The following is a 21,873-nucleotide window of genomic DNA, read 5'->3' as shown; positions in this document are numbered from 1 at the left end:
TAACTTAGTGTTATTAATTGGTGGCTTATAGACAATTCCCGCCCGTGATTTTTTTCCCTTTGCTATTTCCAATCTCTTCACAGATGGATTCAACATTTTGCCTAATAGATCTTCTATCATCTCTCACTATTGCCCTGATCTCATCCTAATTAAGAGCGCTACCCCAACTCCCTTACCATACTTCATATCCTTCCGAATTATCTGATATCCTGGTATATTTAATTCCTAACCATGGCCACCCTGCAACTCTATTTCTGTAATAGTCACTAAATCAAACCCCCTTTGGAATGACTTGGGCCACAAATTCACTGTCCTTCCTTCTAATATTGCATACAGACAAAACACCCTTGCACGCATTGTCCTTTTAGAATCTAGTAATCTATGTGTCTTTTGCATTTGACTTTTCTCCTAAAAATGGTGAGGAATAGATCATCACGGGACAGGCCACTGGTCAGGTGTGATACCCCAACTCAAAATATGCACACCCAGATACAAGAACAGTTTCTTCTCTGCTGGTGTCAAGCTATTGAACAAACCTCTCATTAGTAAAGCAATTTCTCCTTGCACAGTTTTAATTCAACTTATTCACCATACTCTTCACTTTTGTCTTATTTTGCATTATCTCCTGTATTGAAGTATGGTTTGACTTGCCTGGATAGCATGCAAAAAAAAAAGATTTTTTTCCTGTATCTTGGTACATGTGACAATAAATAATTTAACTCAATTCAACTCCTCTGGAAGAAGAATTTTGCATCTAGCTAGAACGCTGCACCAGGTCTCTCTGCTGCAATCCACATGACCTCCCTCATCAAAGAAGATATTCAACTCAGAATCAATTTTTGCTGAAGTGTTTTGGACAAAAATGAACCAACCCACTAGAAATAACTTAAAAATCAATTATGAAATGCTGGCACTGCTACAAGTAACCCCAGACAAAGATCATAATGCACAAAAAATGTTTGTTTCTCACTTTGCTTGAATTAGGGTGGCCATTCTGAAAAGAGAAACAAGCTGCCAGCTGAACTGGTCATAGGTTACTATATATAGAGTGTGTTTCAAAAAATGTATTTTTTATAATATTTAAATGGTATTGCAAAAACAACAAATGCAAACACACACACACATGCAGGCAGGTGATCTTTACAGGAGAAGCCAAATGAAAATTGATTGATTGCTTTGCAAAGCACATGCATTCAGTACAGAGAAGTAACCCTGAGCATCCAGGGCCTATCACTTTAATTTCACAGTCTAATACCACTCCAACCTATCTGGCTGCAGCTTGCTGCATTGTTATAACAAAGCCCATTGCAAGCTTGACGAATAACCACCCATATTCCATCTGGGCACATCACAGCCTTCCAGATTCAAACTGAATTCTCTAACTTTAGGTAACTCACTCTTCCTTTCTGTTTGTATCAGAATTGATTATTTCTGTCTGTCATCATGTTGCCATTTTTCTAATTAACATAACATAACATAACAATTTACAGCACGGAAACAGGCCATTAGGCCCTTCTAGTCCGCACCGAACCAAACACCCCTCTTTAGTCCCACCTCCCTGCACAATGCCCATAACCCTCCATCTTCTTCTCATCCATATACCTGTCCAACCTTTTCTTAGATAATACAATTGACTCCGCCGCCACTATTTCTCCCGGAAATTCTATTATTATTATTATTATTGTTGTTATAGGTAAACAGTTCCCTCAGGATCCAGACTTATGGGAAATATATTGGGTATAAGGCTTACAATGAAGCTGTCCAAATTTCAAATCCAATTTGTATTAATTGCATTGGCAGTGGCCAGAAATTCACTCCATGAAGCGGTGCCTCAAAGACCCCCACCACCCCGGCCTAGTTCGAGTGAGGCAGGCGGAGGCCCCGGTCCGGGCAGAGAGTTGGAGGCGGCGGCCCCGGTCCGGGCACAGGGAGAGCAGCAGAGGCCCCGGCCCCGGTCCGGGCAGAGGGTAGGCGGCGGTGGCCCCGATCCGGGCAGGAGCAAGGGGGAGGCGGCAGCCCCGGCCTCGGTCGAGTGAGGCAGGCGGAGGCCCCGGTCCGGGAGAAAGTTGGAGGCGGCGGCCCCAGTCCGGGCACAGGGAAAGCAGCGGCGGCCCCGGCCCCGGTCCAGGCAGAAGGTAGGCGGCGGCGGCCCCAATCCGGTCAGGAGCAAGAGGAGGCCCCGGCCTCGGTCGAGTGAGGCAGACGGAGGCCCCGGTCCGGGCAGAGAGTTGGAGGCGGCGGCCCCAGTCCGGGCAGTATGGGCCGACCTAGGAGGGGAGGCAGGCCCCTCCAGCCCGGGTAAGAAACCTGCATAGGAGAAGGCCACTCCGATATAAAACCTACGACCCAAGGACCTCGCTGCCACATCCCAGCTTGCTTGGCCACGGCACACGAACCATGGGTGTAAAGGGTGGGGCCAGTACTGCGCACACTGCACTCCACCTAAAACCTCCTTTACGCAGGCCCGAGGACAGGTCCACGTCCTCCCCCTCCACGTCCTCCCCCTCCACGTCCTCCCCCTCCACGTCCTCTCCCTCAAAAGATGCTCACAAATTCAAGCTAGCATGCTGGAACATCAGAACCATGCTAGACAAGGCTGACAGCCACCGACCTGAACGTCGGACTGCCCTCATTGCACATGAACTCCTCAGATTTGACATCGACATAGCCGCTCTCAGTGAAGTCCGCCTGGCAGATGTAGGCAGCCTCCAAGAACGCGGCGCAGGCTACACACTCTACTGGTCTGGCAAGCCTTTGGATGAACGACGCCTTTCTGGTGTAGGCTTCATGGTCAAGAACTCCATTGCCTCCAAACTCGAAAACCTCCCGACAGGCCACTCGGACCGGATCATGTCCATGCAACTCCCCCTTCAAAACAAGCGTCGCATCACCCTCATCAGTGTCTATGCTCCAACCCTCCAGGCAGAACCAGCAGAAAAGGACAAGTTCTACACTGATCTGCGCAACCTCATTCAACGCACCCCTACAGCCGACAAGGTTGTCATCCTTGGCGACTTCAACGCTCGCGTCGGCAAAGACTCAGAAACCTGGCCAGGAATCCTGGGCAAGCATGGTGTCGGCAAGTGCAACGACAATGGGCACCTCCTGTTGGAGCTCTGCGCAGAACAGCGGCTTGTCATTACAAACGCCTTTTTTCAGCAGAGGGACAGCCTGAAGACTACCTGGATGCATCCCCGATCCAAACACTGGCACCTCCTGGACTACGTCCTGGTGCGAGAAAGAGACAAACGAGATGTGCTCCACACCAGGGTCATGCCCAGCGCGGAATGCCACACTGACCACCAGCTGGTTCGCTGCAAGCTCAACCTTCACTTCAAGCCACACCCCAGGAACAGTAGAGCCCCCAGAAAGAGGTTCAATGTTGGAAACCTGCAGTCAGACGAAGTGAGAGGAAACTTCCAGGCAAACCTCAAAGCAAAGCTCGAAGATGAAATCCGCCTCACGGACTTGTCCCCTGAAACCCTCTGGGATCAGCTGAAGACTATCATACTGCAATCCACTGAAGAGGTACTGGGCTTCTCCTCCAGGAAAAACAAGGACTGGTTCGACGAAAAAAGCCAGGAAATCCAGGAGCTGCTGGCAAAGAAGCGAGCTGCCCACCAGGCTCACCTTACAAAGCCGTCCTGTCCAGAAAAGAAACAAGCCTTCCGTCGCGCATGCAGCCATCTTCAGCGCAAACTCTGGGAGATCCAAAATAAGTGGTGGACTAGCCTCGCCAAGCGAACCCAGCTCAGCGCGGACATTGGCGACTTCAGGGGTTTCTACGAGGCTCTAAAGGCTGTGTACAGCCCCTCACCCCAAGTCCAAAGCCCGCTGCGCAGCTCAGACGGCAAAGTCCTCCTCAGCGACAAGATCTCCATCCTCAACCGATGGTCAGAACACTTCCAATCTCTTTTCAGTGCCAACCGCTCAGTCCAAGATTCCGCCCTGCTCCACTCCCTCAACAGCCCCTAAGGCTAGAGCTGGATGAGGTCCTCACCCAGGATGAGACTTATAAGGCAATTGAACAACTGAAAAGTGACAAAGCAGCAGGTATGGATGGAATCCCCCCCAGAGGTCTGGAAGGCTGGCGGCAAAAAGCTGCATGTCAAACTGCATGAGTTTTTCAAGCTTTGTTGGGACCAAGGAAAACTGCCTCAGGACCTTCGTGATGCCATCATCATCACCCTGTACAAAAACAAAGGAGAGAAATCAGACTGCTCAAACTACAGGGGAATCACGCTGCTCTCCATTGCAGGCAAAATCTTCGCTAGGATTCTCCTAAATAGAATAATACCTAGTGTTGCCGAGAATATTCTCCCAGAATCACAGTGCGGCTTTCGCGCAAACAGAGGAACTACTGACATGGTCTTTGCCCTCAGACAGCTCCAAGAAAAGTGCAGAGAACAAAACAAAGGACTCTACATCACCTTTGTTGACCTCACCAAAGCCTTCGACACCGTGAGCAGGAAAGGGCTTTGGCAAATACTAGAGCGCATCGGATGCCCCCCAAAGTTCCTCAACATGGTTATCCAACTGCACGAAAACCAACAAGGTCGGGTCAGATACAGCAATGAGCTCTCTGAACCCTTCTCCATTAACAATGGCGTGAAGCAAGGCTGCGTTCTCGCACCAACCCTCTTTTCAATCTTCTTCAGCATGATGCTGAACCAAGTCATGAAAGACCTCAACAATGAAGACGCTGTTTACATCCGGTACCGCACGGATGGCAGTCTCTTCAATCTGAGGCGCCTGCAAGCTCACACCAAGACACAAGAGAAACTTGTCCGTGAACTACTCTTTGCAGACGATGCCGCTTTAGTTGCCCATTCAGAGCCAGCTCTTCAGCGCTTGACGTCCTGCTTTGCGGAAACTGCCAAAATGTTTGGCCTGGAAGTCAGCCTGAAGAAAACGGAGGTCCTCCATCAGCCAGCTCCCCACCATGACTACCAACCCCCCCACATTTCCATCGGCCACACAAAACTCAAAACGGTCAACCAGTTTACCTATCTCGGCTGCACCATTTCATCAGATGCAAGGATCGACAACAAGATAGACAACAGACTCGCCAAGGCAAATAGCGCCTTTGGAAGACTACACAAAAGAGTCTGGAAAAACAACCAACTGAAAAACCTCACAAAGATTAGCGTATACAGAGCCGTTGTCATACCCACACTCCTGTTCGGCTCCGAATCATGGGTCCTCTACCGGCATCACCTACGGCTCCAAGAACGCTTCCACCAGCGTTGTCTCCGCTCCATCCTCAACATTAATTAGAGCGTCTTAATCCCTAACATCGAAGTACTCGAGATGGCAGAGGCCGACAGCATCGAGTCCACGCTGCTGAAGATCCAGCTGCGCTGGGTGGGTCACGTCTCCAGGATGGAGGACCATCGCCTTCCCAAGATCGTGTTATATGGCGAGCTCTCCACTGGCCACCGTGTCAGAGGTGCACCAAAGAAGAGGTACAAGGACTGCCTAAAGAAATCTCTTGGTGCCTGCCACATTGACCACCGCCAGTGGGCTGATATCGCCTCAAACCGTGTATCTTGGCGCCTCACAGTTCGGCGGGCAGCAACCTCCTTTGAAGAAGACCGCAGAGCCCACCTCACTGACAAAAGACAAAAGAGGAAAAACCCAACACCCAACCCCAACCAACCAATTTTCCCCTGCAACCGCTGCAACCGTGTCTGCCTGTCCCGCATCGGACTTGTCAGCCACAATCGAACCTTCAGCTGATGTGGACCTTTTACCCCCTCCATAAATCTTTGTCCGCAAAGCCATGCCAAAGAAATTCTATTTGTACAGTCTTACCTGCTGTGTATGTCCCACAGCCTTACTGTTTTTACATTACTTAGACAAATAAACATACTGTGCTGGTAAATGCCCCAATAAACCATTCACACTGAATCTATTCCTTTAGAGATATTGGAACCCTAGAACATCACAACACCGAAAAACAGGCGTTTTGGCCCTTCTAGTCCATGTCAAACTATACATCTGCTTAGTCCTACTGACCTGCACCCAGTCCATATCCCTCCATACCCCTTCCATTCACGTACCTGCCCAAATTTTCTTAAATGTGAAAATTCAGCCCACATTCACCAGTTCAGCTGGCAGCTCGTTCCATGCTCCCACCACTCTATTTGTGAAGAAGTTCTCACTATTGTTCCCCTTAAACTTCTCCCCTTTCACCCTTGTAATCTCAGCAATCCTCAGTGAAAAGAGCCCACTTGCATTTTCTCTATCTATCCACATCATAATTCTATATACCTCTATCAAATCTCCCCTCATTCTTCTATGCTCCAGGGAATAATGTCCTATCCAGTGTAACCTTTCCCTGTCACTCAGTTCAAGTCCCAGCAACATTCCAGTAAATCTTCACTGTACTCTTTCAATTTTTTTGTTATCTTCCCTGTAGTTATGTGACCATAACTGCACACAACAGTCCAAATTTGGCCTCACCAATGACTTGTACAACTTTACTATAACATCCCAACTGCTATGCTCAATACTTTGATTTATGAAGGCCAATATGCCAAAAGCTTTATTTGTTGTATTCTCTTTGTTCTACCCATTCCTCTCCCACCTTTTCTATCATTGTTTTCTTTCATTCCCGATTCTGACAAAGGCTCCCAGAATTTGATTTCTCCTTCCGCTGTCTAACTGCTTCCAGCATTTACTGCTTTTGTTCTTGATTTCCAGAATTTGCATTTTATTTTGTTTTTCACTTGAATGCACATTTCTATTTGCCTTTTAAAAGGCAACTTGGGTCCAGATAATTTGTACTGTACAGTTATCATTGGATTTTTGTAGGACCATCCAGTAACTTAGAGATAGCAAATGTATTATGTGCTGATGTGTAAACTTTATAACATTGTATTATTATTTGAATGATACAGAGAATATCGATTTAATTTATATACTTAACTGGTGCCACTTTACTGCTCCAACAAAACTAATGCTGGTAGCATCTATGGAAGAAGAAAGAGTTAAGATTCTGGGTTCTAGGACCATTCACCAGAATTGCGAAACTGGCAGATACTCCAGCATGGTACTTAAGCCATTGATGGCTCAAACTCTCAGATCTTAAAATGATGCAAAAACCTAATGGCAGGGAACTTCTCCTGGGGGGGGGGGAAGGGTCAATGGGACCATCCAAGGGGTAAATAAATGCCAGGGGTCGATAACACCGGGGTGGTGGGGGGGTGGTTGATTTAAAATAGCACCTCTTGCAATGTCAGCCAAGATTTTGCAAGAGCGGAGCTTGGTGGCTTTGGCCTATACTATAGTTGAGAGGGAACAGGAGAATGGAAAGAGGTACTAGGTACATCCAGCACCACCACCACCCCGTTCAGCGCCACCACCACCCCCTCCCCACGTTCAGCACTGCCACCACCCCTACTCCCCGTCCATCCCCCATCTAGGCAGCGCTGCCACTACACCACACCATGCCCCCCCCCCCCCACTAGATGCATCAGCAGCCCCCCATCTAGCGCTGGGATTCCATTCTTGCGGGTGGATGAAGGACCATGTGGTCCCTGAAGGGGTCGACGGTCTAAAATGTTTGGGGACCCCTGGGCTAAAGTACGGATCAATCAATGTGACTCATCAGTCGGCGTCAAATTCCTATTTGTGGGACTAGGCTGTGTGGGAATAGATTCCTCATATTACAATTGTCCCTAAGCCTCAAAGTACTCTGTTAGATGTATATCGTTTTGGGACAACTTATATGGTGCTCCAAAATAGATCTTCTCTCTGTACTTAAATCTCTTCAAATAATATCCATTAAAAATAGACTACTAAAGTATCAATACACAATATGCTGCAAGAACTCAGTGAGTTGAACAGCATCAGTGAGAGAAAAAAAAAGAATTATTGACATTGTGGGCCAGAACCCTTCATCAGGTCTGCTCCTTCAATACACTATACAAATCTAAAATGAATGTCAAGCAACTGAATCTGCAGGTAACAAAGATTGATATTTACTGATCAGGTGAACTTAAATCTTCTGAAACTAAGTTATTTATTCTTGGAAAAATACCAACGTTTCACAACAGAGAGAGAAAATACATAAAAATTTAAAGGCAGTTATTACAAAGTTCAGCACAGCATAGACAGGCATTTCAGCCCACATGTCTATGCTGAACACAATGCCCAACTTCAACTAAAACTCTGCTGTTTGAACATGATCCCTGTCCCTCTATTCCCCATGTCTATCTAGAAGCCTCATACGCTATTATTGTATCTGATTCCACCACTATACTTGACAGTCCATTCCAGGCACCAACTATTCTCTATGTTAAAAAAAACTTGTCACAAACATCTCCATTAAACGGTCTCCCACTCAGATGAAATGCACATCCTCTCGTACATAATATTTTTTAACCTGCAAAAAAGATTCTGACCATTCACCCTATCAATGCCGCTCACAATATTATAACATTTTATCAGGTCACCCTTCAGCCTCCGACACCCCAGAGAAACAACCCAAGTTTGTCCAAGTTTATTGTCATTACTCCCAATGCAAGCAACATCCCAATAAATCTTTTTGTACTTTCTCAAAAGCCGCCATATCCTTCCTGTAATGGGGCAACCAGAAAACCAGAATTGCCCACAATAACCCAAGAGTGAACTGACTCAAGTTTTGTATAGCTGTAACATGACTTACTTACTTTTATACTCAATACCCCACCCAATGAAGGCAAGAATACCATATGCCTTCTTGAACCACTCTGTTTATTTGCACGGTCAGTTTCAAGTATTTATTAACCTGATCCCTCAGAATCTTCTGCACATCAATGCTTTTAAAAGTCCTACCATTAACTGGGTATGTTCCTTTTGCATTTGACCTACCCCCGCACCTCCTTCTGATTACACTCCCCATCTGCCATTTCTCTGCCCACATCTGTAACTGATAGCTCTCTACATGGTCCACAGCTACATCAATCTTAATGTCATCTGCAAACTTACTAACCCAAACCCACCAACCTATTAGCTCATCCAAATCATTTTTATATAAAGCTTGATCCAATCTGCAAGACATAACCTGCCCAACACAAAGCCATGCTGAACTATCTCTAAATTTGACCATGACTTTCCAAATGTGTGCAAATCATATCCCTACGCATCCTCTCCAATAATTTAATTTCTACCGATGTGAGGCTCATCATCTTATCATTTCCTGAATTATCCCAATTTACTTTGTTCCTTGAACAAAAGTATAACATTAGACATTTCTTATTTTCTTTTTGATGCCAATGTGCCAAAATAGAAATGTGCAATGCGACAGTTCTAGGTTTTCATCTTCTGCCCAATTCAATCAGAATGTGAGATTTTCTTACATTATGCCTTTGGAATTGAATTGAATATTTATTTATATAAAGCACTATTTAAACACAATGGAATGTTGCTCCAAAGTGCTGTACAACAATTAATAAAAGCACAAAATCAACAAACACAAAAGACTAGACACTGGACAAGAGAGTCATCTTGCAAAATAGTAATGGTTTGGAGAAACGTGGGCAGTGACAAGCTGCCTAAACACACTGGTGTGGCTGACTCAGCCCTGTGCTCTACAAGCCCAAACTATATGGGTGGCCAAGATAACCATGACAAAAGCGAGGCCAAGACTTTTATCTGAGATCAAAGGAATCAATACAAATTCGAAGCTTGTCATCATTTTTTAAAGCTGATTTCTTTATTGCCTATAGCTGCTTTATTTATTTGCACAAATCAACCGAAGTGGAATGACTGAGTGCATGCTCCAAGAGCATCATCTCAATTTCAGGATTATTATTTTCCTAGAGTCAAACAAAAAAATTTACAAATGCTGTGATCGTAGTTTACACAAAAATGTACGAGAAAATTAGCAAGTCATGCAACGTTCTTTATGTAGCAAAGAGAAGATACACAGCCAACATTATGGGCCTGAGCCTTTCATTAAGATATGAGCTAAATGCAGGCAGGCACCCAAACAAATTTCTGTCCTGATCAGTAGGAAGATGATCCTTTTGTTGGCTGTTTTAGTTATTCTGGGCAGAATGATGCTGTGGGTTTTTCAGCAAGAGTGATATATAATTCTGTAGGTGCTTTTAGATCAGTCATTTCAAATTTCCAACAAACTGCTTACTTTGTAATTCTTCAAAAGACACAGGGAAACTGGAAAATATAACGATAAACTTATGCTTGGGCACAATATCAATGATCTTCTCCATCCAAGGAAATAAATAGCAATCTTAAATGCTCACCAACTAATGAATTTAAGCTACATACAGCAAGAAGATACCAGGTTATAAGGGGAATGATCGTAGTTTCAACACTACATTTATTATTTTCTGTGAAACCAGAGGCTGCGAATGCAAGGAAAACCCCGAAATATCTAATTTGCTTATCTTTCTTCTCCATCAAATATTCTCTGCATTATAGATTGCTCCGTTATCTTGGTTGCTTTCCAAATAATATGACATATTATGCTGGACATTTGAACACTTGTTCTCCGTCCCCACCATCCTAACAAAATTCTATAAAAAAGAGACAACTATACAGTATATTAATACAATGCTGTAAACACCCTGGATCTGAAGAGTGAAATGGTTAACATTTCCAGTTAAAATCATTTTGGGATCTAAACTTTCACCAGAAATGTTTTAATGAAAGAACATCAAACTGAATGTTGGCTGTGTTTCTCTCGCCACAGATGGTGCCTGACCTGCTCAGTAACTCCAGCTTATGTGTTTTTAATTTCAAATTCAAGGATCTGAAGTATTTTATTTTTCAAATACATATTATACCCACTAGTGTTTAGAGAATTAGGACAGGGACCCCTTACCTGTCGTCAGCAGTGTGCGCCTCTTCTAACAGACATACTCACAGTCCTTTAATTGTCTGGGAACGGAGGTCAGTGTTCGTTTATGTCAGGAGGTCGGGATGGATGCCAGGTTACTCAACCTTTCTCGGAGCTTGCTCAGGGCCATTACCATGTCTGCTTCTTGCTTCCTTGGGGCGAGTAGGAACTTGCCAGGAACTGCCAAGGGGGTTTTGTAGACCAGTTCGTCTGAAGGAGCTTGCAAGTCTTCTTTGGGCATTGTGCGCTCCCGAGTAGGACCCAGAGAAGTTCATCCACCCAATATGGGCTTTTCAGTCTGGTCACCACCACCAGGTCATTTGATTGCGGGTGATTAAACTGTGGTGATGCAGTTAGGTCCCCAACAAGCTTGCTATGGCGGCTCACAGGCTTGATGTGAACTGGGCCCCCCTGTCTGATGTGATGTGGGCTGGGATGTCAAAATGTGCAACCCAAGTTGCGACTAGGGCCCTAGCGTAGGATTCGGTGGTAGTGTCTATGAGGGGAACTGCCTCTGGCCATTTGGTGAAATGGTCCACCATGGTGAGAAGGTACCATGCTCTCTGTGATATCGGCAGAGGGCCTACAATGTCAATGTGGATGTGGTCAATCTGCTGCGGGGGGGGGAGGGGGGGGGGGGTGGGAGCTTTATTGTGCCTCTGGACTTTGGCTGTCTGACACTAAGTGCATGTCTTCACCCAGTCGCTGACTTGTTTTTTGAAGCCGTGCCATATGAACCGACTGGATATCATACAAGCTGTGGTTCGGATAGAGGGATGCGCTAGGCTGTACACAGAGTCGAATACACGCTGTCTCCATGCTGCCAGGACGATCGGGCAGGGATGGCCTGTGGCTGTATTGCAAATGAGCATCTGCTCACCTGGACCCAAGGGAACGTCCTGAGGCTGCAGGCCTGAGACTGCAGTCCCGTAGCTGTGTGTCTCCTCGTTGCACCTCTGCTAGCTCTGAGAAGTTGATCCCCTTTGCTAATGCTTGGATAGTTGGCCTGGATAGAGTGTCTGCCATGATGTTGTCTTTACTGGAGACATGCTGGATTGCTGTGGTGAACTGTGATATATACGAAAGGTGCCGCTGCTGCCGGGCTGACCATGGGTCTGATACCTTGGTGAATGCAAAGGTTAGGGGCTTGTGGTTGGTGAAAGCTGTAAACGGTCTGCTTTCCAGAGATTATCTGAAGTGCTGGATCGCCAGGTAGAGCGCTAACAGCTCTCTGTCAAAAGCACTTATTTCAACTTGCGTGGTCTTAAATGTCTACTAAAGAAGGGCTTCCAGTGTCCATCCATGAGTTGTTCCAGTACTACTCCAATTACTATGTTTAATCCGTTCAATGTGAGGGTTGTTGGAACATTGGTCCTGGGGTATACTAGCATGGCAGCATTTGCCAGGGTCTCCTCATTTGGACAAAAGCTGCTTCGGCCTTCCGGTTCCAAGTGATGTCTTTCTTTTTACCCGACATCAGGGTGAACAGAGGTCACATGATGCTGGCTGCTGAAGAGAAGAAATGGTGGTAGAATTTTACCATGCCCACAAATTCCTGCAGTCCTTTGACTGTGGTAGGCCTGTTGAACTGTCAGATGATTTCTACCTTGTTTGGCAGAGGAGTTGAGCCGTCTTTTGAGATGCTGTGGCCCAGGAAATCTCCCGCTCGAACTGGCATTTGGCTAGGTTAATGGTCAGTCCAAACTTGCTCAGTCAGGTATACAGCTGGCGGAGGTGGGATAAGTGCTCCGTACGGTTTCTGCTGGCGATCAGAATGTCATCCAGGTATATGAATAGGAAATTCAAATCCTGGCCCACTGCATCCATTAGGTGCTGAAAAGTCTGTGCCACAATTTATAGCCTGAACGGAATCTGCAGAAACTTGAATAGACCAAAGGGGGTGATCAAAGCAGTTTTCTGGATGTCCTCTGGCTGCAGTGGGATTTGATGGTCGCCATGTACAAGGTCGACTTTTGAGAAGATGCAGGTTCCATGTAGGCTGGCTACAAAGTCTTGAACGTGTGGTTGGAGGTAGTGGTCTGGCATAGTGGCTTCATTCAGACATCTATAGTCCCCAAACAGCCGCCAATTTTCAGATGTCTTCGGCACCATGTAGCAGTGAGGCCCAGGGGCTGTCGAACCTTGTTCTGGACAGCTGGCTGACGGCAGCTTCATTCTCCCTCCTGGTTTTCCAGAGGATGTCTGCTCTGGCCGCTACCTTCCAGTCTGCGCCTGCCAACATCAGCTGGATATCGTCGGGTAGTTGGTCGAGGAATGCCTGTTCAAACATGAGACAGGACTTGTGTCCCTTTGCCAGTGCTAGCATTTCGCCCATTACAGCTGACGGGAACCAGTCGCCCAAGCCGTCGTTCTGGAGAGTCCAAAGGTGCTGACCACCAGCACTTTCAGCAATGCATATTTGCCTTCCTCTGGTGGGGCGTGGATGAAGTCATCTACTAGGGCAGAAGTTTTTGGCCCAAGGAGCTCACCACATTGAAGTACTTCATGGACTCCAATGTTATATGTCTGATCTGCAGCTATGTCGCTGCTTAACTGAACCAAGGGCGGGGTCGCAGTGTCCAAAAGCTAGGAAGTTTTAAGACAATGGCGTTCACTGCTGCTGTATCCATGATGTTGGGTCCAAAATATCTTTTGGACCAATGTGGTGTTCACACTATGCAGTGAATAATGAAACTGGCAGTCAACAGATTCATTCCAAAGCTCACTGCTTTATTGTTTGCTCACTGAGCATTTTAAAGGCGGTTCCTTTTCCTGCCCCTGGAAACCGTAAGTTGCGTCACTGACTGGCAGCTATTCATATTTCATGTGTGTGGGCCCTTTCCTTGAAGGGAAGGGCAAGATGCCCGGCGGCATCTTGGTGTTGGCTGCTCTGACTGCATGTGTGTTAAATCGGGACCAGGTTTTTTTAGTGATTTGACACTCCATTTATAGATAAAATTCTTTGTTCCCCCTCCCCCATTGAGTACATTCCCATTTGAATCCAAGAAGGGGTGTGCGAGATCTGGCCTATGCAGCTAGGTAGTTTTTAAAATCCAGAAGTCTAAGTCCATACTCCCATGTCAGTTTTTCCAATGCAATTCTTGGTACCTTGTTATTCCATAGGAATTTTCTAATATAATTATTTAATAATTTAAATAAATTTTTAGGTAACAGAATAGGCAGTGATTGAAAAAGATATTGTAGTCTTGGCACTACTTTCATTTTGACACAGTTAACTCTTCCCACTAAATCTGTAAATCTCTCCATTTCTGCAGGTCTTCTTCTATCTTCCCCAAAAGAGGAACATAATTTAGTTTATACAGATTTTGTACTTTATTGTCAGTTGCTATTCCAAGATATTTTATTCCATGTATCTTCCATTTTAATTTACTTCCTTTTTGATACTTTTCACATTCTACATGTGTCAATGGCATTATCTCACTTTTGTTCATATTTATTTTATAGCCAGATACTCTTACATATTTTTCTTATGTTACTTGTAATTTTTCCAAAGATTTAACTGGGTCCAATAGGTACAATAGCACATTGTTCTTCTTATCCAACTTTGAAGCCCTTTAATACTGGTTCCTTTCTTATTATCTCTGCTAGCAGTTCAATCACCAGTATAAAAAGTGATGGGGACAGGGGGAATCCCTGTCTACTCAATCTACTCAAGGGAAACACTGCTGTCATCAGGCTAATGGTTATCATTTTAGCTTGTGGTTTATGATATAAAGTTTTTATCCAGTTTATAAATGTTCTGCCTATGCCAAATTTTTCCAGTGTTTTAAATGGGAAGAACCATTCCAAATGGTTGAATCCTTTTTCCACTTTCAGGGAGATTGTAATATTTGGATTCCATTCAAATTTTGCCATATGTATTATATTAAATAACCTTTCAAGTCTATTTGAGGAATATCTTCCATTAACAAATCCTACTTGGCCTGCATGTATCTCTTTTGGTAGATATTGTTCTAATCTATTAGCCAATGCTTTTGCTAGTGTCTTATAATCAACATTTAACAGCAGATTTGGTCTTTATGACAAAATGTTTAATGGATTTCTTTTTTTTGGTATTACTATAATATATAATAACAGCATTTGACAATGATTCCGGGAGGGTTTATGGTCCTACTACTTGGTCCAGAACATTCACTAATAGGGGCATTAGTAATTCTTTGAATTGTCTGTAAAACTTGGTTGGCAATCCATCCTTCCCCTGTGATTTATTAGTCTGTAAGGCACCCAGGGCTTTTTCAATTTCTTCTCTTGTAAAATGGATGTTTAGTTCTACTTTTTCTCTCTCTTCTAGTTTTGGAAGTTCAGCATTCGTCAGAAATTATTCCATTTCATTCTCGTCTCCTAGTAATTCTGATTTGTATAATTTTATGTAATATTGTCTAAAGATATCATTGATTTCCTTTTGTTTATATGTTAAAGTATGTATCTCTGTTTTTATAGTGTTTATTATTCTTGATGACTCCTCTGTTTTAGTTTGCCAAGATAAGACTTTATGTGCCCATTCGCCTAACTCATAATATTTTTGTTTAGTTTTTAATATAGCTTTTTCTGCTTTATGTTGTAATGTCACACCAAGACACAAGAGAAACTTGTCCGTGAACTACTCTTTGCAGACGATGCCGCTTTAGTTGCCCATTCAGAGCCAGCTCTTCAGCGCTTGACGTCCTGCTTTGCGGAAACTGCCAAAATGTTTGGCCTGGAAGTCAGCCTGAAGAAAACTGTGGTCCTCCATCAGCCAGCTCCCCACCATGACTACCAGCCCCCCTACATCTCCATCAGGCACACAAAACTCAAAACGGTCAACCAGTTTACCTATCTCGGCTGCACCATTTCATCAGATGCAAGGATCGACAATGAGATAGACAACAGACTCGCCAAGTCAAATAGCGCCTTTGGAAGACTACACAAAAGAGTCTGGAAAAACAACCAACTGAAAAACCTCACAAAGATAAGCGTATACAGAGCCGTTGTCATACCCACACTCCTGTTCGGCTCCGAATCATGGGTCCTCTACCGGCATCACCTACGGCTCCTAGAACGCTTCCACCAGCGTTGTCTCCGCTCCATCCTCAACATCCATTGGAGCGCTTTCATCCCTAACGTCGAAGTACTCGAGATGGCAGAGGTCGACAGCATCGAGTCCACGCTGCTGAAGATCCAGCTGCGCTGGGTGGGTCACGTCTCCAGATTGGAGGACCATCGCCTTCCCAAGATCATGTTATATGGCGAGCTCTCCACTGGCCACCGTGACAGAGGTGCACCAAAGAAGAGGTACAAGGACTGCCTAAAGAAATCTCTTGGTGCCTGCCACATTGACCACCGCCAGTGGGCTGATATCGCCTCAAACCGTGTATCTTGGCGCCTCACAGTTTGGCGGGCAGCAACCTCCTTTGAAGAAGACCGCAGAGCCCACCTCACTGACAAAAGGCAAAGGAGGAAAAACCCAACACCCAACCCCAACCAACCAATTTTCCCCTGCAGCCGCTGCAACCGTGTCTGCCTGTCCCGCATCGGACTTGTCAGCCACAAACGAGCCTGCAGCTGACGTGGACTTTTACCCCCTCCATAAATCTTCGTCCGCGAAGCCACGCCAAAGATTATATCTTAGCTTTTTATTCTCCAGTAGTCTGAATTCTTCTTGTAGTCCTATTCTTTGATTTTTTTTCTAATTCTGTAATATCTTTCTCCAAACAGTTTACTTCTGCCATATATTCTTTCTTAATATTTTTTGCATAGGATATATTTTGTCACCTCAAGTATTCTTTGAGCATGTCCCATATAAAAAAGCTATTATTATTAGATGGCTGATTTGTTTTAGAAAATATTTCTGTCTCTTAATAAGCTCACATAAGTCTGTTCTTTTGAGTAACTTGGTATTGAGACGCCACCTGTATACAGTTTTTTGCTTTTCCATTATTGCAATAGTTAATGTTAGTGATGAGTAGTCTGATAAAAGCCTCACGAGGTAGTCTGTTTTTATCACCCTGATTTTTAACTGGGCAAATATTAAAAATAAATCAATCCTTGTATATGAATTGTGTATCCTTGAGTAAAAGGAAAAGTCTCCCTCTGTGGGATTTAATTTAATTGCCACAGAGGGGCAAAGATTTAGATCTTTCATATATGAAATTGTGGTTTTTGCCATTTTCACCTTTGTTACTGTTTTGTTTTTTGAAAATTTTATTTACCATTTGCATCAATACTGAATATTAATTTAATAAAATAGATTGCAACCATACAAAATGATACAATATTTTTTTTATATTTTCTCCGCAACCCCCCCTTCCCCATCCCCAAAAGAAAGAAAAAGATAGAAAGAAGGAAAGAGCACCTAAATCTATATATTTAATATTATTAGCATATAATTTATTTATTGACTATTTTTCATAATTATTAACTGAGAGGAGTGGGTAAGGCAGAGGATGTGGATGCACTTTTGTTCACAAAATCCAAATTTTATAAAAACTTTATTCCATGTAAAATTTTATAAAAACTCTCAATTTGATTTCTTAGACTGTAAGTAAATTTTTCTAAAGGTATACATTTATGGAGTTCAATATGCCATCTATCTATTTTTACATAATTCTCCATTTTCCAGGTTATTGCTACATATTACTTTGCTGTCGTTATTGCTACACTCAAAAATCCTGCTTGATATTTATCCAATTTGAATTTTGTATCTGCTTTGCATATATTTCCAAGTAAAAATATTCTCAGATCTTTCTGTATCTTTATCTTCATAATTTGTCTTAAAAATACACTCAAATCCTTCCAGAATTCTTCTACTTTTACACAGGACCATACCGAATGTAAAAAGATCCCTATTTCCTTATTACACCGTAAACATTTATCCGAATAATTAGAATTAAGTCCATTTAATTTATGTGGAGTATAATATAATTGAACCATTTGGTATCTAACATTTCTGTATTTGTAACACTCTCTCAACACAATCTAGACCATATTTCCTCTTGAATTTGTATATTTAAATCTTTTTCCCATCATAGTTTTGATTTATATAAATCTTTTTTTTTCTTAGTTTCTTGTAATTTTTATATACATATTAGTAACAATTTCTAAATAATAAAAATATCTATAATTTTACTTTGTTCCGTAAGTATCAAATTTGCTCCCAATTTCTTTTTTAAATACAATTTTAATTGATAGTATGCAAAAATTATTATTTTGCATGTTATATTTATATTTTAATTGTTCAAAAGTTTTTAAAAAATCCAACAGAAGTTTTTTATCCTCTGTATGCATTTACTGTACCAATTATCAAAAAGAATTATTCAAAGTGAAAGGAATAAGTTGATTTTGTTTTAGGTAATTGATAGTTTTTGATTCTTCTCTCCACATGGATCCTGTTCCATATTTTCAATAAATGCTTTAAAATTGGTATTCCCACTTTCCCTTTAAAAATTCACTATTCCATTTATACAAAATTTGCTCTGTGGTAGTTAACCTTCATTACTGTTCTTGCAGACTTGTCTAGTATTGGGTCCAAGCTAAAATTAAAATCTCCTCTGACCAATATATTTTGTCTTCCCTCTGCTGTTTATAAGAAAGGCTTCATTGTCATAATTGGGGGCATAGATATTCATAAGTGTCCATGCTTCTCCATAAATTTTACAATGTGCCATTACATACCTTCCAGCCCACTCAACCGATGTGCCTTCTATTAATACTGCTGTATTTTTGTTCATTAGAATCGTTACTTCTCTTGCCTTTGAACCAAAGAAGATGATATTATTTGTCCTACCCATCCTCTTTTCAATTTATCATGTTCCAATTTAGTAAGATGTGCTTCCTGTAGAAAGATTATATCTACTTTTAATTTCTTTGTATGCCAAGACCCTTTTCCTTTTCACCAGCCTGCTTAATTTATTAATATCAAGACTAATAAAATTTAGTGTTTTATCTATACCATTTTTCAAATAAATATTGTATAACAATAAAATCTTTCTGACTTTTTGAATAATACTGCAGTATTTCCTTTTTAAGGAACATTTCCCTTTTAAGAAACATGCACATTTCCCTGTTAATAAACACATACACATCCCTAGCTCTGACTGTCTGTGACGCAAGTAGTGAAACCCAGAAGCCCGTGAAGAAGGCCAAAGAAGAACCCCTCCCTTTCGCACCGTTTTTTTAAAAACCACTCCTCTCCTGGTGCCATTCTCCCCCTTAGATCGGAGTCCCCACCCTACTGCTTTCCTTTCTTTCCAGAGCTCTCTATGTATACTAGAGATTTTTTCTTCTTTTTTTATAAAAAAAATGGTTCAATACTACAAGGTTGAAAAAAAGATACATTTTTCAGTTAGCACCATTTTAAAATAGTCTTTTTAATCTACTTATCTGGCAATTTTAATCTTTTCACAGCTTTTGTAAACATTCTTTCACTTCTTATTCTTGAAAATGATTCGATTGCCTTCTGATAGATCAACCCTCAGCAACACTGGGTAAGTCATTGAGTATTTTAAGTTTTTGGATTGCAGTTGTCTCTTTACCTAGTCAAATTCTTTTCTTTGTTTGACTACTAAAGCCCTGGAAAAAAAATGACCTTTTCATTGTCTACAACTAATGGGCCATTGTTATTTCTATGCTGCTCCCAAGATTGCATCCTTCTCCTGGTAACTTAAAACTCTTACCACAACTGGTCATGGTCATTGATTGCTGGTTCTTCTGGGTCCACGGGTCCGGTAAGCCCTTTCAATTTGTAGCCTCCCATTTAGCTTGTTTTGCCCCAGCTTTTCTGGGATCCACGTTTCAAAAAAGTTCATTGGGTCTTTCCCCTCAATTTCTTCTCTCAGTCCAATAATTCTTACATTATTATGTCCACTGAAATTTTCCATATGGTCGATCTTGTCCATCATCCCTTTTCGGTCTATGCCCCATGTTTTTGCTTTTTTTTCCAGAGTCTTTAGCCTATCATGTTTTGTCCAGCTCAGCCTCCATTTGCATCATTCGTTCTGTTGAAATCTTCCACGATTTAAAAAATTTCCAATAACCTTTCCAATATGTTTCTTATCGCTGATTCAATGCTTGTAAAGCGAGTGCACAAAGTTTCCATCTTGTTCAAGATATTGGCTACATCTTGGGCTGACTCCCCAGCTCTGCTGGGTTCAAGGCCACCTTCTGTGCCACTCCTCATTAGGCTTTCACTTGATGTTTCTGGCTGAGCTGCTGTTCTTTCAGTTTTCGTTTTTAGTTGCCTTGGTCGTTTAGTAGTTTTATCCATTTTTAAATGATTTTTGAGCTTTCAAACCATCTTTTTAATATTTTTCCTGGAGAGCTCTTTCAGAAATCTTCTGCTCAGATCCTCTGCATGGCCATACCCCCTCCCCTGCAGGCTCTCTTAAAGTCACAACCCCACATCCTGGAACCTCCACGTGCTCATCACATGTAATGCAGCTCTTCTCCATCACCCTAAGCCCAGCGATGAATGGTCACTACGTGATGGCTTCTCCAGAACATCTGGATCCAGTTAATGTTTCAAAATAGTAGCCTTCTCTAAGAAGTACATTTCAAAAAAACTCCTCTAACAATTCTTAAAAATGTGCTCTTTGCCTCCTTTCCATGCTCCACCCCCCCTTCCCCCCAGCCATCCCTTCCAATATGTTGAAGGGAAGTCTGGAAAATGTCTTTAACAAGGGAACCACAGCTGCACATCAGTAAAAGGCTAATTTAGGAGTCACAAAGTTAACAGGCTTTACAGTAGAAGTGACTATCGCCTGGCTGGTCCTCTGGAATGATACAAGAGGGAAAGAAAGACTTGGTGAATCAAAATGGATTGAATAACCTTCCTTGCTGATTCATTATTTGTTAAAGTAGGAAGGGAGAATGTAAGGATTAAGAACAAGTTTAAACAGGTTTGGACTTTATTCCCTGGAGTGCCAAACAATGAAGGGAGATTTGATAGAGGTATATAGAAAGAGTAAATGCAAGTGGGCTTTTTTCACTGAGGATAGCTGAGATACAAACTTGAGGACATGGGTTAAGGGTGAAAGGGGAAAAGTTTAGGGGGAACTTCTTCACAGAGGGAGCAGTGGGAGAGTGTAACAGTTGCCAGCTGAAGTGAAGAATTTGGGCTCAATTTTCACATTCAAGAAACATTTGGACAGGTGCATGGATGGGAGGGGTATGGAGGGCTATGGACTGGGTGCAGGTCAGTGGGTCTAGACAGAATAATAGTTTGGCACAGACTTGAAGAGCTGAAGGGCCTGTTTTCTGTGCTGTAATTTTCTATGGTTCGAAAGAGCAAGTATTGAATACTTAGATACAAATGACTTATCATCATTGTTAACTACAAAGAGAAAAGAAATACATTTACATATTAGGACAAAGATGAAGATGCTTAGGATGCTAGAAAATTGTTTGCTGAGATATAATGGAGTGACAATGTAAAGGAATTCAAAGGGAAGGATAAGAATTTAAAGCCATAAAGGTATCACTATATGGTAAATGTTAAGACCCTCAGGAACACTGATGGTACAGAGGGATCTTGGGGTACATGTCCATAACTCCCTGTAAGTGGCAACATGAGTGGATAAGGTAGCAATGTTGGAATATGGAATGCTGGTCTTCATCATTTGGATGTGGAGCTTGAAGCATGTGGCAACTGTATAACACTTTGGTACAGCCACGTTTGGAGTACTGTGTGTCACAACAGTTACAACAGTTACATACATTACATACAGCCTTGTAGAGAGTACAATTTACAGAATATAGGATTGCAATTTTTTTTCCTTAAAAGCATTGGTAAAAACTTGTTAGTTTTTGAAGGTAAAGGCCATGTATGAATGCAAGCCATTCACAGCATGGAAACAAAGTGTTTTATTGCTTTGAAATCTGTAGAAATCTGCTTAGAAATCAATTAAGTGGGATAAATATGTTTGCATAAAATTGCTGGAGAAGCTCAGCAATCATGCACCATTATTTATGTAGAAAAGGTAAAGATACAAAACCAAAGTATTGGGCCTGAGCCATTCATCAAGGTATGAACA

At 42.7% G+C, this 21,873-nt stretch overlaps 1 protein-coding gene and 1 long non-coding RNA gene across 4 annotated transcripts in view; one reads left to right on the top strand and one right to left on the bottom strand.

Annotated features, from left to right (window-relative positions):
* The window catches only part of afg1lb (AFG1 like ATPase b), a 175,888-nt gene that overhangs the window by 7,720 nt on the left and 146,295 nt on the right, over positions 1-21,873 (bottom strand). Inside the window, exon 11 of one of the 3 annotated variants that reach the window (XR_011340749.1) lies at positions 18,518-18,594. The exons of the other annotated variants lie outside the window; for them this stretch is intronic. The gene's annotated coding sequence lies outside the window, so the exon portion shown is untranslated. The remainder of the gene's footprint in view (positions 1-18,517; positions 18,595-21,873) is intronic. 3 annotated transcript variants of the gene reach the window in all.
* Positions 1-21,873, top strand: part of LOC138737067 (uncharacterized) — a 77,039-nt gene that overhangs the window by 26,273 nt on the left and 28,893 nt on the right. The window contains exon 3 of the long non-coding RNA XR_011340751.1: positions 19,250-19,329. This is a non-coding gene — a long non-coding RNA (uncharacterized lncRNA). The remainder of the gene's footprint in view (positions 1-19,249; positions 19,330-21,873) is intronic.

This window comes from Narcine bancroftii, chromosome 6 (assembly GCF_036971445.1).
Source record: "Narcine bancroftii isolate sNarBan1 chromosome 6, sNarBan1.hap1, whole genome shotgun sequence".
In the NCBI taxonomy this organism is placed as follows: Eukaryota; Metazoa; Chordata; class Chondrichthyes; order Torpediniformes; family Narcinidae; genus Narcine; species Narcine bancroftii.
Note: the sequence above shows the minus strand (reverse complement) of the source record. Positions and strands in the feature narration are given on the sequence as shown.